The sequence below is a fragment of the Haemorhous mexicanus genome, chromosome 14 (assembly GCF_027477595.1).
Source record: "Haemorhous mexicanus isolate bHaeMex1 chromosome 14, bHaeMex1.pri, whole genome shotgun sequence".
Lineage (NCBI taxonomy): Eukaryota > Metazoa > Chordata > Aves > Passeriformes > Fringillidae > Haemorhous > Haemorhous mexicanus.
This window is the reverse complement of record NC_082354.1, coordinates 13191204-13208175: the sequence shown is the minus strand read 5'-3', so window position 1 is coordinate 13208175 and position 16972 is coordinate 13191204. Positions and strand designations below refer to the sequence as shown.

At 47.3% G+C, this 16972-nt stretch overlaps 1 protein-coding gene across 2 annotated transcripts in view; it reads left to right on the top strand.

Annotated features, from left to right (window-relative positions):
• The first annotated feature begins 1462 nt into the window (after positions 1 to 1462).
• PLS3 (plastin 3) overlaps positions 1463 to 16972 on the top strand; it is a 49670-nt gene continuing 34160 nt past the window's right edge. Inside the window, exon 1 of one of the 2 annotated variants that reach the window (XM_059859075.1) lies at positions 1463 to 1530. The gene's annotated coding sequence lies outside the window, so the exon portion shown is untranslated. Of the gene's footprint in view, positions 1531 to 7925; positions 8054 to 16972 lie in introns of those variants that run through there. The other variant, XM_059859078.1, reaches the window with a different exon arrangement.

The window sequence follows — 16972 nt, the reverse complement described above, 5'->3', positions numbered from 1 at the left end:
CATAGGACTATGCAGTTCAGATCCAGAAATGTGCACCTGTAACATTGCCAACACAGAGAACTAAGTACTCATTGCAATCAATTTCACTGGGCAGTTCCAGTTAAAGATGTCCTACATTTATTTAAGTTTGAAAGAGAAGAGAAAGAATGATGTAATGCTGGTGTGTGGCTTATCTATTAATAGTCTGTTAGGTAACTGTCACCTTTTGACAAGCTTAATTTTTCTGACACTGGTAGAAATAGTTAAACAGCAAAATATGAAATGTGCTTTTACATTATACAAGAACTGACACCTTCCATTAGTGTTCCTGGTTGTTATATGAATTTATTACTTTGTGCTGTTCTCATGTCCATGCATGGGAATGTCTCATCTTTCTGGCCTGGAAAGGGTTTTTGTGCCTGAATGCATATTTGCTTTTCTCCTAAAAGCAGAAGAAGACATTAATATCTGAACCCATGTTTCCTCCTGGTCCTGGTGGACGTGCCAGCATTGGCCAAGAGTGTGAAGGTTCCCATCTGGGGAAACAACTTCTCCTTCTTCTGGCCCAGGTCTGAAGGGCAGGTCTGGCCCCATCTCCTTCTCTCTGCTCACCTCCCTCTTCCCTCAGCAGGTGTTTGCTTTTTCTTTCTCTGTGCAAGGCCTATTTGGATTAACTTCTGTTCTCCACCACTTTTACGCAAAAGTGTCCCCAAGGCCCTTGATTTCCTGAACCCTTCTAGCAATTTTCAGTGTGAATATCTGCGTAGCAAATGTAGAAATTAGGACAGTTATGAGGTCACCTATCCCAAATTGGACAGCTGGAAGCTGCGTGGAGAAAGGCCATGGCAACGCTCTCTGTCCAGGAGCACAGAATAACAGGGTGCAAGGGACAGGCACCTGCACTCCACTGAGCCCGGGCTCTGCCCCTGGCTCTGCCCCTGGCTCTGCTCTGTGCGAAGCTCCTTGCCCGATGTGCCCACCAGCGCCAGCCTTCCCTGGACATCCTCAGCATCAGCCCGCAAGGTTGTTTTGGGGGGACAAGGGGAATTTGCAAGAGAAGCCCAGAGCTCCTGTCTGCGTGGCAGGGCTGAGGCAGCCGGGGCTGCCTGTGCATGGGAGACAGGACACAGGGAGGAGGGACAGCACAGAAGGAGGGGATGCCTGTAAGGAAGAAAGGACGCCTGCTTGGAGGAGAGTTGCACACGGGAGAAGAATGAGGGATGCTCGCCGGGCAGGAGCGAGGCGTGCGCGGGATTGGGAATACACGCAGGGCGTGAGGATGGATGCATGCAAAGGGGATGAAGGCAGGGAACGGCGGGGTGCGGGCACGGCAGAGCAGCCCGACGGCGGCAGGGACGAGGACGGGGCGTGCCGAGCCTCAGCTCTGCCCTGCCCTGCCCTGAGTGACTCCGCGGCCGCCCACTCGCAGCGCGGGGCACGGTGATGTGCGGGCGGGCGGCCCAATGGGGCCGGGGCGGCGGGGCCGGGGCGCGCCGAGCGCGGGCAGCGGGCGGGGCTGCTGCGGCGGGACGGCTCGGAGCGGCACGGACGGTGAGTGCTCCCGGGGCTCCTCCGGCGCGGCTCCAACTCGCGGAAAGTTGCGGCGCTCGCCCCGCCGCTGGACGGGCGCCAGCCCGCGCGGAGCATCCCGCCCGCGGCGGCGGCGGGAGCGGGGGTGGCGGGGGGACACCGACCGGCCCCGGCGGCTCCTCCGGGCCCGGCCTGGCCCTGCCCTCGCTGCCGCTCGGCTCCGCTGCCGAGCAGGCGTGTCCCCCCGGCTCCCGGGGCCGTGGGGCGGCGGGGCGGGCGCGGAGCCCGCAGCGCGTCGGTGCCGGCGGGACGCGGGGGACGTGTCCGCCGGGCGCGCTGCTGCCGCCGCTCCCAGCTCCCCGCGGCGATGAAAAGGCACTTGTCTGATTCATCCCCCTGGAAAACTTCAGCCCCGGGCTGAGCCGGGGCGCGCCCGGCCCAGGAGATGCGCTGCCCGCGGCCGGGGCTCGGCTCCGCTGGGATGGAGCCCCGGCTGCGGCAGACTCGGGGCTTTGTGCGAGTTGGTAGAAGCAGAACCCGGCCGAGGGGCGGGGAGGTGCCGCTTCCCGCTGTGGGTTCCCGCAGAGCGGCACTGAAAAGGGGTTCGGTTTGTATTTCACTTTTATCTTTTGTGCAGGGTAGTATTCCCAAAGCAGAGAGTGTGAGGAAATGGGAACGACTTCTCATCTAATTGAAGCGGGGTGAAATAAAGCGAAGTCGTGGGACGGCTGTGTGGGTTTTTTTTTATACATCTCTAATTTGTACTGGGAGAGGAAGTGTCACCCTACTCCCCCTAACAATGGCTTCTTGTTGGGAGCCTGGGAAGGGAAAAGGAAGAGCAGGGAATTTTTCAGGACTTAAAGCTTCAAACTTTCCTTTGCTGGGGCACCCTGATGCTGTCTGGAAATACTGTAATGGATAACATCAAGTCCCAGTGCTCACAGAGGGTAACAACTCTGCAGGCATGACTGTGCTCCAGTTGTAAGTTTTTCTGAGTAGAAATAGTGGTGAGACTATTGGTGTGCGTGGGAACCGACCTCCAGTTAATGCTTCCGTGGGACAGGCTGCGTGTGCCTGCTCTGTAAGAGCATCCGTGCCTTCAAGCAGGGCATCCCTTGGACTCACTGATTTCTTAGGAGAGCTGCTGGTATAGATCTGAGCAAATACCATTGAATCAGCCTTTGAGGTTGTTATTGCTGTTACACAATTCCAGTGGAATGTGAGAGCTGGGCTTCCTGTTTTTGGTCAATCTGTAGAAGCAACTATAAAAGATAATAGATATCTCAAGTAAATTGCTTTTACATGACAGCTTGGAGCCATTGTTCAGCCAGTAGCACTTGTGACTTCTCTAGTGAGCCTGGTAACCTGAGAAGCAAAACTCCTTAATGCTGGGAGACTTGCTCAGAGTAACTTTAAAGACAACAGCTGGAACCTGGAAATAAAGAGGGAATAGTTACTGAGATCAGCATGTGCTAGCGCTGTGCATAATGATGTATAGAAATTCAATCTGTTTTGAAAAGAAATCTTGTGCAAAGAGGAGCTGCTGGTAGTTTGTGAGTGGAGAGCAGTGATTCAGGGGGATTAGTGGACACAAGGCAAGTCCCCTGGGTGCAATATTCTGCAGCTGATTTTGCCCTGGGGGTGTTTGATGGCCTTATGTGGAGTGTGTACACACAGAGACTTAAAACTCCAGATCTGTTTGTTTCCATCTAAATAACTCTTAAAAAAAGAGAAACTAATAAAATCATTTGTTAAATGAAACCTTTTCCAAAGGTTGTTGTTATCATAGCCTGTTAATCTTGCCAACGGTTTAACAATTTGAGGATGTTGCTTGGTTGTAACCAAGCTCCTTTGAAGGAATTTTTTGCTTGTGAAAGATGAATTACTCATTCTTTGTCTGAGCTAAGAGATCATAATGTGATTATTAAACTCAGTTATTCAGTGCTAGATATAAAGAATTGTGTTTCATCAGGGTCTTTGTTCTCTTATCAAAGTTAATCTGATGAAGTTTCCCCTCCTGTAAAATACCCAAACATCTCCCCAGGTTAAGAATGCCCCAAACTCCAGAAACCTATTTACCACTTTTGGCTAGATGAGCTTTACAGTGGACAGGGCTCTGGGGACTGATGACTTCATTAGGGATTTGGATAAATGCAGAGGAAGCCCTTCCCCTGGGGCTCCCTTGCTGACTTCTCTGCTCTGGGTTTCAATTGTTGTGAGATTAAGATGGTGAGTGAAGGAATTGCAGTCTTGTTAAATGAGTTTGTGCTGAATCCACTCATGCGGGATCTTCTAGTAACTCTTTCCTGTGTTTACTTGGCTTTCTAGTGCAGTGACTTCAGCGGCTTTGGAGAAACAGAAACACAACATTTCTGACTTTAGGGAAGCAAAGGAGAGCGCTGCTCAGTGATTGATTGGAAGGGATGCTAGGGACAGATAATTCAGTAGCTGTGCTTAGGCAGCTGCTGGTGATCTGAGTGATCTGTGTGCCTTGTGAACCACTTTATCTGCACTTTTTTTGTGGTAAAACTGCAAGTGCTCCACTTGGAGCTTCCATATGGGTTGCATTATTGACAATGTATAACATAGTGCATTGGGAGAAGAAAAATACTTTTCTTTTACATGATTGGCAGTGTGTTTAGGGAGGGTGTGCCCATCATAGATACTGTAATGTGCTTCCTTATCTAAGTAGATGATGTGATCAGTAGCTCATTTCACACCTGAGGTTGTCTTGGTGGTGATATTTTAAGTAGTGCTAATTTATTTGGTGACGCCTCCCAACACACAGATAATGTTCTTGGTAATCTTATTTTGCACAGCATTAAATAATAGGTGGTGAAACACAAAGGGGCCGTGTTTTCAGCAGAGCCAAAGACCAAGTAAGTTCTGCTTTATATCTGTATGGGGTATTCCTTGTTTGTGGTTGGGGTTTGTTTGTTTTTTTAAGTTACAATGTTTTGCATCTCTTTGCTTCACAAAACTGAGAGATGTGAATTGGAATTCTCTGGGGACATTTGTCCCTTTTTAGATCCAGGCCTGTTAGCTTGATTTTCTTGCCTGTGAATTGCCTGTGGCAGAGGAGGTGATGGAAAAGCAGCATCAAGCCTGCTTGTATTATTCCAGCACAGGATTTGTAGGGATGCATCAGCGCCCTGCACAGCACAGTCCTGGCTCTCCTAATGGTGCTCGCAGGGGCAGCTCTTGACCTGCCCCGCTGGGGAGAGGCAGTTTAACCCTGTGCAGGGATATATACGGTGGTGCTTCTGCTCGCAGAGAGTGGGAAAGGAAGGAGGGAGATGCCAGCTGCTACAGTGTTGCTGTGCAGTTTGCAGAGGCTTGGACAGGTGAAATTTATCCTGCTGCTACTTGGTTTTTATCTGTGTACCAACAAGTAGCACCAAGCAGCAAAAGAAACATGGTTTAAGTTGATGTTTTGTTCAGGCTTTGAATATTGCTCTGCCTCCACCTATATTAGAGCAGTGGTTCAGCATAAAAAAAACCATTCTCATCTCTTCAGGCCAGCTGTTTAAACATGTGACTGACAAGCTATCAACCTGCCTGATGCAATAACAGATATTAATTTTTAACTTTAAAGAAAGTTTCTTGTGAAAGTGGGAATAGCCACAACATTTTATGTTAATATTTATCAAGCAATTTTTGGTATTTGAATGCTCAGCACTTTTTGGACTAAATACTACTGTGCATTTAGTGATCTGTGTATCTTTTTGGACATTGAGCTCATGACGTAATTACAGTTGCTAATTATATCAAAAAAGCCAAACATGAATCCAGAAACCCCTACCAGCAGTTGTGTGAAAGGTGGATATTGAATTTTAAAAGTTTACCAAATAGCCTTAATGCATACACAAAGCAAAACATTCCTGAATATCTTTTTTTTCCAAGCATGTTGCAAAACTGAGACCAGCTCTTGTAATGAGGGTGATGCAAGGTTGAATTAAACCTTGAATTAATTTGTTGGGTTACTGTAACAAATGTCACAACATCACCTATCCCTGGCCCCCAAGCCCCTTGATAGGCATCTGTTGACATCTTTGCACGCACATTCCTGCTGGCATTTTGGGAATTGGATTATTGCACAAGCAGCAGTGGTTGTGTTTGTGGTGGGTGATGTCTTGGCAGAGCTCTGCCCACAGCACTGCTGGCAGGGGAGGGCATGAAAGGACTGTTTACCCTGTGACCATCCCAGAGAGTTGCTCAGGCTCCTGTGCAGAATCAGCTGTCCCTGCTGGCACCATTAAAGCTCTTTTCTGACCCAGAGGTGCCTGCTGCTCTTGCTGCTGCTGGGTGAGTAGGTGGGAGGTGTGAAGGCCGAAGGCAGTTGTGTGATGGTCCAACATCTGGGCCCTGGGTGCTGTGGCTGGGGGAAATGATGCTCAGGGGGCATCCTGGGGGTCCCCTGAGCAGCAGCAGCTCAGCTGACAGGGACTGGGCTGCTGTAAGCACTTTCAGCTGTGTGACTGCTGGTCAGGAATGAACTACTGTTGTGTCCCCTGCTCTGTACACAGGGGTTTGGGTGTGCCTGTGGGTGTGCTGTCTCTCTTGGGTTTATTGAATTAAAAATGGGTATCTCCAGAGGGTCTGTGCAGGGAGTAAGGATGAGGTGGGTGGTGTTAAGACACAGCAGCATTAGTTCAGCTTCAGTCTTAGCAGCTGCCTCCTTTCTGCTCTTCAATGCTGAAGTTGTAGGTGATGGGTCAAGCCTGTCCTGTCCTTGCCAGTGTTTCCTGCCTGGATATCCTTCCTGCTTCTAGGTCAAGTTTCTCTGAAGGAGAGACTTGGATAGCACCTTTCCATGTGTTGTGAGATCCACTTGGAGCACTGCAGAATGCTCTGTGAAAAGTTTTCTGGTTTGTGCAAATGCTTCCAAAGTGAAGGGCTGAAGGTGTAGATTTCCTCTGCTTTACCTGGGTGGCATTGCCAGGCTGTGCCATCAGCATGGGGACAGGGGATGCTGGCTGTCAGAAATCATCATGTCCTTCCTCCTCTCACTGTGCTGCAGCCCCAGTCCAGCCCATCTCCACTGGCAAATGGCACTGGCACCCCTGGGGTGGGTGTGCTGTGACACTGGGGACACGCTGCCCAGGGAGGGTGATGGAGGCCCACTCTTTCAACTCCTGATTGAAGAGATGATTTGATTGTAGCCAAAAGATGGCACTTATGTGTTTGTGGCTGCAGAGCCCAATAGGGGCAGCAGGAGCTGTGTTTGGGATTTCAGGTGTTTGGTGTGTTCCTGTGAGAGCTTGCCAGCCATGTAAGGAGCAACCTGTACCAGCTAAACAAGCAAATGTGGTTAATTGATGGAGCTGAAGACAGAAGTCCCCACCTGATAGACCTGGAGAGTGGGGTGGGAGGAGAAGATGTGCACATCTGTACTCTGCTAGTGTCACACTGTTTGATTTGGAGGTGACAGAGCTTTTCCTTGAGGTGGGCACATCTGACATCAGTGCTGACCAGCAGCTGCCCTGTCACCAGGACTGTTTGCTTGGCTGCTCTGCCTTCTCCCAGCAGCTCTGTTCCCATCAGGGGTGTGGACTTCCTTGGGCAGGGTGCTGAGGCATGGTGGCCAGCCAGTCCACTCAGTTACTGTGGCATCCACTGGTCTCCTGGGAATCTGAAATCTGTTGGCTTTTTTTGGTAATAGACTAAAAATGCCAAGGACGATAAGCAAGTCCTGTCTGGCCTGCTTGGAGGAATTATATCATGGGTGCTCCTCTGACAGCTAGGGTTTCCTGCCTGGGTTTGTGGGTTCCTGCCTGGGTTTGTGGGTTCCTGCCTGGGATACTTAAAGCTAGTTTTGCACTGGGTTTGTGAGTGGCATGATGATGAAAAGGGGCTTCCATGCCCTCAGGAGAGCTGCTGTCAGCAGAGATGGAGCTATCCATAGTCATTCTTCCCCTTGTGTTTGTTTTGTCAGCCGATTTCTGTTAGTTTGTCTCTACCTTTCAGCAGCTGGGCCATGAGGGTGACCACTGCCCATGAAATGCAGCATCCTTGGCCAGTGGGCTTGCCTTAGGTCCCCTTCCTTGTGTCCCCTGTGCTGGCTGAGCAGTGTCCAACACCCTGTGCTGCTGGGCAGTGTGCACATCCCTGAGGGCAAGCTGACTCCTCCTGCAACATCCAGGCTGTCCCCATGGGCTGTGGTGGCCTGTGCACCAGTAACATTTGGGAGTTAGTAGGGAGGAAATAAAATAATGATTGATTTGACATGCATCTGAGGATGTGGGGAGCAGGATAACTGTCTGAAATGGGAAGCTCTGGTTAGGGCTGCTGCAGATTGCTCATGTCAATCCATATGGGCCATATGCTTCTAACCAGTCTCCTTGTCTCATTTCCTTCTCTGAAATGCTTACAGCTGTTTTTCCTGCCGCTTCAGTAGGTTTTTTGTTCCTGTAAAAAGAGTGACAGCTCACAGATGCTGCTGGGAGTCCCCACTGAATAGCTGGGAAGAGAGACTATTACTGTGATCTTCAAGAGAAGATAAAGTGTAGTGTCTCTGCGGGAGGCCTAATTACTGTTGTTTTAAGTAAGCTTTTTTGTTTTTTCTTTTTAAAGTTGACAATAGCCTTAACTGTCTTATTCACTGTTTCCTCATCACATACTGCCCTTAGTGTTGTCCATGAGAGAGGAGGGAGTTGATGAGGTTACTTATGTGTAGAACAAGGAAGGATGAAGTGAAGTTGTTGATGATCATGTATTGAGGTGTTCAGCATCCACTTTTGCTGCTATGCTTATCATGTTTGGGTTAAATTTCACAATGTTGTTTAGAAATTGGCCTTTTTTCTGAAGAAGTCTGTGACCAAAGTGATGATAGCAGTGCTTGAGGTTCATCCTTGTTGGTCCTCTACTTATCCCTGTGCACATCTCTTTGTCCTGCCCTTCCTGGATTCTGCTAAGAGAATTAATTGCAAACTTCTGTGGTTGGGTTAATGATCCAGCCCTGGCCAGGTGAAGAAGGAGCTCTAGAGATGCTGATGCCTAGGCAAGTGTTTCACAGTGTATGGCTGGGTGCTAAAGGGGCACCTGAAGACAGTGGGAGAGGCTGTCTGTATCTGCTTTTAGACAAATGACCTGTGCACTGCAAGGAATGTGGGGCTGATGTGGCCAAGTACATGGCTGTGTTGAGTTGGCTTGAGTGCCAAGTTAATACAGGGTCTGTAGCAAATAAAACCCAGTGGGATGTTACGTCTGAAGTTTAGGTGCTGAGAGTACAAAAAAATCTCTGCTTTTAGTGGGTTGGTTGCCTGGTGGCCATAAGCCCTAAATAAGCAAAACTTGCCAGATTCCAATCCTCTGCTTTGCCTTTTTTGCAGTCCCAACTGCACAAAACAGTGAGGTGTCCCAGCAGCTGTTGTACTGGTGTCTGAGATGGGAAACCCTGTATGGGATCCTGGTGGGATGTCTATGGCTGGTGTTTTCCTGCCTTTTCCTCCCAAGGGTCTCACTGCTGTGCAAGGAACCATGGATTGGCTTTTCCTCCTGTAAAAAATATAGTGGGGCTGTACTCTCCTCAGCCCATGTTATAAATTATAAACTGTTGTGGGAAATGGAAAATAGAGTAATTCTGATTTGTGTTCTTTTAGAGCCCTGTTCTTTAGACCAAAATACACAGGATAAGTCTGGCCCTTCCCTCTATTCACTTTTCATAGCCTCCTTTGTTTTTAATTTATATATCTTTTTATTCTAAATTCCTCCCATCCCCAAAATAGAACAGACATCAGCCTGCAAGCTGAGATTGCCAGGCATTGGTCTTGTGGATTATAGTGGCTTTTTGGCCTGGTTGGAGACTGAGCCCCACCCTACGTAGGCTTGGATTAAAAATAGTCTTCCTTTTCATCAGGCTGAAAACTGTACACAACACATCTATGTCTTGGTTTCTGGGGTATTGGCAGCCACAGGAAGCCCTTCAGCTATAAAATACCTCAGAAACTCTGTTTGCTGCTAATTAATACAGAACTGCTAAGGTGACCAGTGTTGGAAAGGTGTAGAGCCAGATGTCTGACTGCCAGCCACGTAGTTATCATAGATGCTGATCAAAGTTTAGCTGTGCTTCTAGAAGGACCTGAAACAATTGTAAACTCTAGTCCACAGCCTATGCATTAGGCTGCCACTTCAGGAATGTCTCAGCTCAGGTGCTGCAGGGATATCCAGTGGCCAGGAGACTGCCCCACAGCCTCCAGCTCAGTCCTGTCTGTCCAGACCTGAGCTGCACACCCCTCTCTTTGTGTAAAACAGAAAAAAACATTGAGGGCAAGAGGCTGACCAGTATCTGGTGTGGGGATCTCATTCCCCCACTGCCTCTTGGCAAAGCCAGGCTTCAAACCCCAGCTTCTTGGGCAAGTCTGAGTGGTTGGCCATGGGATAGCAGAGGGAAGGTCTGAGTGTCTCCTTGCCCTGGCCGTCTGTCCTCTGCCTCATCAACCTCAAGTGTTGACTTCTTGTGTTGTTTCATTTGTTTTCCACTGTCCCTGGCCATGCTTGGTGGGGCAGTGAGTGCCTTTGCAGGGTGTAGGAAATGCTGCTGGCAGGCCCAGGGCTGCTCCGTGGGGAAGGGCAGGATGCAGCTGACCCAGGATCTGGAAGCAGGCAGTGCTGCCTGGCAATCCCTCCAGCTCAGACACAGCCTTTAGGGCTGTTTAGGGCAGGGCTGGGATAAAGGAGCAGGGGAGTGTGATGGGAGGAGGGCAGGGAGACTCTGCCCAGTGCCCGTGGCTGTTAATGACTGGCGTGCTCTGTGTGCTGGGTTTATGTGACCTTGGTGATCAAAGGTCTCTCTATAATCAGAGAAAATGCTGCCTTCTCTTCAGTTTTTGTAGACTCTGCCTTGGCCTCTTTTGTTTCTGGTAATTCCATTCTAGAGTAGACTGTAAAAAAAACTTAAAAATGTGAAATATTGTATTGTCTCATAAAATCTTTGTAAACAGTCATGAAACTGTCTGTAGAAGGACACTAGAAGGATTTTATTTCTCCCAAAGCCTAGGGATGAGCTTTCAGCCTTTGTCTAGCTCAGTTGCATGCTTTTTGCTTTTAAAGTCAAGGGGATATTTATTTGTATCTCAAATTTTTAAAGTGGAAAAACTGACTCCTTCTGTTAGGTCTTTACAAAAAATTTTTTTTCTTTTTTTACTAGAGGAAACCAAATTTTTTATTGAAACTATGCTAGCCAGGCTTTTTTTTAAAAAAATGTATAAATACAGGAACATTTAACAACGGGAAAGTGAGTTGCTGCCCACTGCAGGGTCAGGTCAAGACAAGGAAAAACCAGCAAAACACCAATCTGGGGGAAAGCAGATCTGATAATCTGGTAGATGAGACAGCAGCCAGCAGCATTTCTGATGTTACTCAGCCTATCAGTGTTTGCCATACCAGCTGCAGAATGGGGCTGTGGCTCAGATGCTGTGGGTAATCTTGCCCCTGGCCTATGTCCTGTTAGTTTTGTGCTTCTGCTGGAGTTTTGTGTGCTAGAACTGCTTCTCCTGCCTTGTGTCCAAATGATGGGGAGACTGTCTTGCTAGGGGGAAAACAGAAGGAATTGATTGCAGAGTTCTGGGGATGTCCTCTTGGATTGCTGCTGAAATTGTTGTCTCTTTGAGGTGGTGGGAAAGGAAGCTATAGAAAAATCCCCTGTGTTTTATCTTGGTTTTTTTTCTGAAGGTTGACATATGAAAAGTATCTCTGTACTTTAAAGCAAATAGGAAGGCATGTGATTCTGCATTATATCTGTGTGGCTTATTTTTTGCCAATATATTAGTGACTAAATTAGGGGCTCTCCAGAGCTGAACACACAAGGTGTTTGAAATTCAGATTGAAGACCTTGGATAAAAGAAGCTTGTATCCTGCCAGGATTAGATGGAAGGTGATGTGCAGTGAGTTGTTCCTGAAACAGGTTTGCACAGTCACCTGTGTGCCATTTGAATGTTCTTCCTTGCCTGTTGTGCTATCTGAAAACTATGGCTGAAGTCCTTTTTTTCTATATGCTCATTCCCTCAAAGTCCCTTTTTTGATCAGATTTGGGCTTTTTTTGCTGCTTGTATGGATCTTTGCCTCAGTGATGTTGCTGGTGCACGTGGTACTGTCCCAGCCCTGGCAGCAGAAGCCCAGGTACCAGGACCTCTGCTCCATGGATTCTGCTCAAACTAACTGGGAAGGGGAGGTGCTGATCTGCCTCTTCCCCTCTCTTCTGTACTACAAGGTAGAAAAGTGTCTTGCTCTGCTTTCACAAACAGTAGGACTGAACTTGCTGCCTTTGACTCTGCCCTGCTGGGAAGGTCAGGAACTGGAGGAGATCCTGTGGTTTTCACAGTCTCTGTCCCTGTTTTCATGGAAGATCTTGGTGCAGATGAAACTGCTGGGCAAGCACCAAAGTTCTCAGGCTGTCCAGTGCAGTACTAACCAAGTGGAAATTTGAATTCAAGCTACCCATCCCTGTAATTGGCATTCATATTTTGTGAAGCAGTGCTTCAGCTGGGTCTGAAGGATCATCAATTCTGGCTCCTTGTTTGTGCTGCCATCACAATCTTGTGCTTCTTCCTGCTAATCAGCCAGCAAGGGTTTGTGGAGGGTTGTTTGGGTTTGGAACAGGGCTGTGGTTTTGAGATTCCAGGATGCTGAGTCTTGTCCCAGGGACTGGCTTGGATGCTCTCCTGCCTTGGAGCCTCTGCAGCGAGATGTTAGTGAGCAGGCTGATATTCCAGCCCATCCCTGTTTTCCTTGGGCTGAACCAGTGTTTGCCTTCTGCTATAACTGTTGAGCAGCTGCAGTGCTGTGGTGTTATATACACATATATATGGTGCTATAAATCCTGTAGTTAAACATTTCCTTGACCCAGCACAGAACAAGGTGCTTGTCTCCAGCTGGGTTCAGAAATAAAGGAAGTGAGTTCTAAAACAATATTGCAATTAAGCTGTTTTTTCCTGAATTTTGCACAAAATGTTTTGCCTCCAAGAATGGATTGTGAGGACTTTTACTTTAGGGAATACAGAGGGTGTTGTGGGTGTATATAAAGTTACCCTGTTGTGATTGGTATTGGGCAGGCATTCAGGGAGAAACTTGGCCCTTGCTTTTAAGAACTGTTTCTGAGATAGCAACATTCTGAAGGTCAGTAGAGAACAAATGGAAATACATCTACAAAAACATTCATGTTTCTCAGCGCTCCTGGTAATAACAAGCAAGTTTCTGAATCCTCAGTTAGGCAGAATTTACCTTTCCATAAGGAGAGAGGGGAAACCAGGCCTTCTGAAGACTGAAAATACTTGGAATAAGCAGCCTTAATGTCTGACCTAAACTTTAGCCTGTTCCTTTCTGCTCTGTTTGGCTGAAGCTGGGACTAAGCTTTCCTTGGGGACAAGGATGGGAGGTTCCTGTGCAATCCTGCTCCTGCCCTTCTTTTGCCCACCCCTTTGCAATGTTCTCGTTGATCTGATTTCCAGCTGGGCTCTTGCCACTGTATTATATAAACCAAATGCTCAAGCAAAGGCAGCATAGTCAGACTTCTTGCTGAGAACTTGAAAAATTGACATTGCTTCTGCCCAGCTGAGAAGCTCCCAGAAGTTCCTGTAGCTGTGCTGGACAGATGCTAATGGCAGTGCCCAGCCTACATTAGTTAGATCCATCACTAATGGCAACAACTTTTATTCCTCCCTCCCTTTCTCTGAGTAGAATATACACTTTTTCTGGGTTATATAGGGTTATTTTAGTTGGTTCCTTTGCAAGATTCTGCCCTGTACAGTCCTTGAAACCCTCTGTTATGCAAGAGCCTTTACAACCAGTACCAGTCAATGATTCACTTCAGCAATTAAAGCTCTGTGCATGGGTTTGATATCACCTTAGCACCTGGCAAGGCATTGCACTTTCTTTAGTGCATTGCCCTTTCATGTGTAACACTCACAGCTGATACTCTTGCTCAGCATTTGGACCTCTTTGGTGTAATCCACGTTGAACCTTGTGGTGTCATTGCTCCCAGCTATGGGTCTGCCTCTTCTGCCTGAGCTCCAGAGTTGCTTCATGCCTTCTAGCAAATACCATGCCTTGTTTGGCTTTAGGTAGCATCTGTAGATGTTTGGTTTTTGGTTTTGTTTTGTTAACTTTTAGAATGAGAGTTTCTTTAATACTAATTCTAAAATATTTTAATACTAAGCATTAAATGTTTAATACTAAGCATTAAAGTCAACAGCAACAACAGAATAGAGAATAGAAAACAATCTGCTATCAAAGCAAAGACTGGATTCTCAACACAAAGATCAGTCTGTTACTAGTAGCTGATTTTTATGATCTGGAAAATGTGAGATGGCTTCCTAATTAACAGTGTAATGAGCTGTGTGGTGAAGATTGAGCTCTAGGGACCTGAAGGCTCTGGGTGACAACTTAGTGTGTGTGTGTGTGAGTGGTAATCCAGCTCTGCCCCACCTTTCTACATATTTGAAAAGAGTGCAGTAGTTGTGGGAGCCCCTGGAGTTACCCTGTCCAGTTGGGGTCTGAGCTAAAAAGAGCAGTTGGAGGGAAGCCAACAAGTGCATGAGCTAAATCCCAGAAAAAGCTTCCACGTCCCTTGAGATGAGATTTTGGACTAGTTCAACACAGATGAATTTGTACAATGTGATGAGCCACGTGCCCCTGGCAGGATGATGTCCTGATGAGATACCAGATACCCCAGAGGTCCTCCCTGCCTGGGCTGGGTGTGTGTGCTGCTGCCCAGGCTGGGCAGCACCTGAAACCTTTCTGATAGTGGGAGCTCACCTGCAGATGAGTTGTGTGGGACTGAGGAGCCACCCAGTGGCAATCTCCCACAGCCTCCCACTGGCCAGGAGTGGGTGCAGCAAACTGGTCTGCACAGTGGTCAATAGCTGGCCAAATGTCCATTTGGTGGCTGGAGCAGGCTGTGACTGCAGATGTGTAATCTCTTCTTGCATATAGGTGGAAGGTATTAAGCACTTCCTGACCTCTGGTTCTCCATAATTGCCAGCCTTGCTACAGTCCATGGATCCATTTTTCAAAACACACCTTTTTAACTGTTGTGGTTTTATTTTGGAGATTGCACCTATTTTATTAGTAATCTAATAAGGTGCTCCTATAGGCATGGCTTTGGTGGTGTTTGGCTTTAGAGAGCTCTTGTTTTCAGTTGACTTTTTTAAAGTTGAAATGAGGTGCAGTGCTTGACTTTGGTAGCAGTATTTATGTTTTAGTATTTAGAAAGTGAATCTTCTCAGGAGCAAAATCTGGCTCAGGTAGCTGAAAACTTTGCAAAGGTGTTGCTGCTGCTCAGGCTGAAGAGTATTTATCACTGATAGGAAGTTAAAAGGCTTATGACAGACTTGTATGAAAATATGAACCTCTTCTAAACAAATCTGTACCCCTGTAATTTGCATTGTGCAACCATTTGCATTATGATTGCTTTTTTGGTGCTTCTTAAAGCTTTCTTTAGTGTCTGTTAAAAGACCTTAGTTCAAAGAACTACATTCCTATTGAATGGCAGCTTTTCCATATTAACACATTCCATGAGGATGCAGCCCACATGAATGCTGTATACTTCTCAATTGTAGATGTGTCTAAATTGAGTGTTGCTAAAAATGGATCAGAATGGTTTCCTTGTTCAGGAATATTGTGTGAACAGTCACTTGTGCTCTGCAGTAGTGCAGCTCTAGTGTAAAATACAATTTCCTTGAGTAGTGACTGAGGGTGGATAGTTATCTAGAGCATGTTCTCCCAGAGAGCAGAGGATTACCTAAGTCATGTCAAGGACAGACTTGGGTGATGGACAGAGCTGGCAGCTGAGATGAAAGATGAAAAAGTATGTTTGTGCCTCCAAGACCCTCCTACCAGAGCCAGTACCACTCTTCCTCCAGTGGCTTGGTCTGTGAGGTGCCTGAGCTGGCTCTAAGTGGGATGCTGTGCTAACAGTGGGCCCAATGCTCACTGCCTCATCTTCCTTCTGCTGGTGTCCATTTGACCCCACAGCCAGCCAGGATGGGAGGACTGAAATGCTGAGGAGAAGGAAAGGGACAGGATGGCCTTTGGATGATGTCAGCCCTGCCTGGGTGCAGTTTTAGTGTGCCAGGGCAGTTCCTCTCCCCATGCTTCAGTAACACCCATTAGGCTTCATCTGGTGCTGTTGTAATCACCCAAAGTGCTTTCTTTGTGATTGTTGCAAGGTGCCCTTTGTGACTGGTTAGGTGGAAAAAATAATCTCTACTCCAAGTTCCAGTGGCTTGTCCTTTGGCTCAAAGATGTAGCAGACAGGAAGGGAAAGTGCCTCAGAACTGGTGATGCCCTGCTCAGGCCTGCAGGACTGGCTGGAGAGATCCCAAAGGCACTGCAGACTCCTGCAGTGGTTTCAGAGCTGGCTTCTGCTCTGGGAAGTGCAGCTCATCTGGCAACTGCTTTGCCAGTGGATATGCAGAAGGGGTTTCCAAGTAATCTCTTAATTTCTTTCTCCCTTTACAAAAAAACCCTCATCCAATGCCTGGCTCCCCATGGCCCGTGATCTCCAGAGAATAACTTGTTCCCTTTTTTTCCACTTATCCCCTTTCCACACCCACCTTTTTTTGTCTTTTGAATTTAATAAAGTGGGTGACTCAGTACTAAATGTAAAGCCTCCTGCTTCCGGCATCATCTGCCTGTGGCTCATTTCCTGGAGCTGACATCAGTTGTAGCCTCCCGATTTCCTTATGAAATAGCAAGACATAAAATGTCCTTTGCGTGGTGATCTGGGCATACTTGTGGGCTTCTGTGGTGACTGCTTGGCTCCCTGATCTAAGCTGTGAATAATTAGCTGGTTAATTGCTAAGCTGAGCCCTGGTGGAGCACAGGGTAAATCGGGCAAGTCCTCAGATCTGTTTTGCACTGCAAAATCATACTCAAGTTTGCAGGCGATTTTTAAATAAAGACCAACTTTCAGTCCCTCCTGCATATGCACGGTTTTTATTAAATAAGCATGAGCCTGACTAATGTCTTGCTTTCTTCCAGATGACAGGCTTGCTGACATCTGAGCAGCTCAGGAAGCTTTTAAGGGGGAAAGCTAGCAAAGATGAATCTGCTTTTTCTTTAGAAAGACTGATAAACTGAGGAGTTAAGGTCAAATGCTTGCTCCGCAGTTGTCACATCTTTCCATAGCTGTTTGCATTGATGGGATATACACTGCCATTGGTTGGCACTGAGGGAGGAAGCAAAAAGTGCATAAACCCTCAATTTGTGTCAAAAAGCACGGGTGAGAATCTTTCTATCTGTTCATAATTTCATTAAAATCCTTACATTTAAAAGAGATTGTGGACAGAACGGGAGGAGGGGAATGTCTTGCCCATGGTAAATGGTCACTGGTGGCCAGCCACTCAGCTTTGCTGTCTAAAGCCCTGGCTCATAGAGCGTGGTGTTTTTTCTCTGGTGAAGCAGACTATTTAAGTTAACTGATTTTCTCTTTCAGTTAGGTACTCTTTTGAACTTCTCCTCCTTC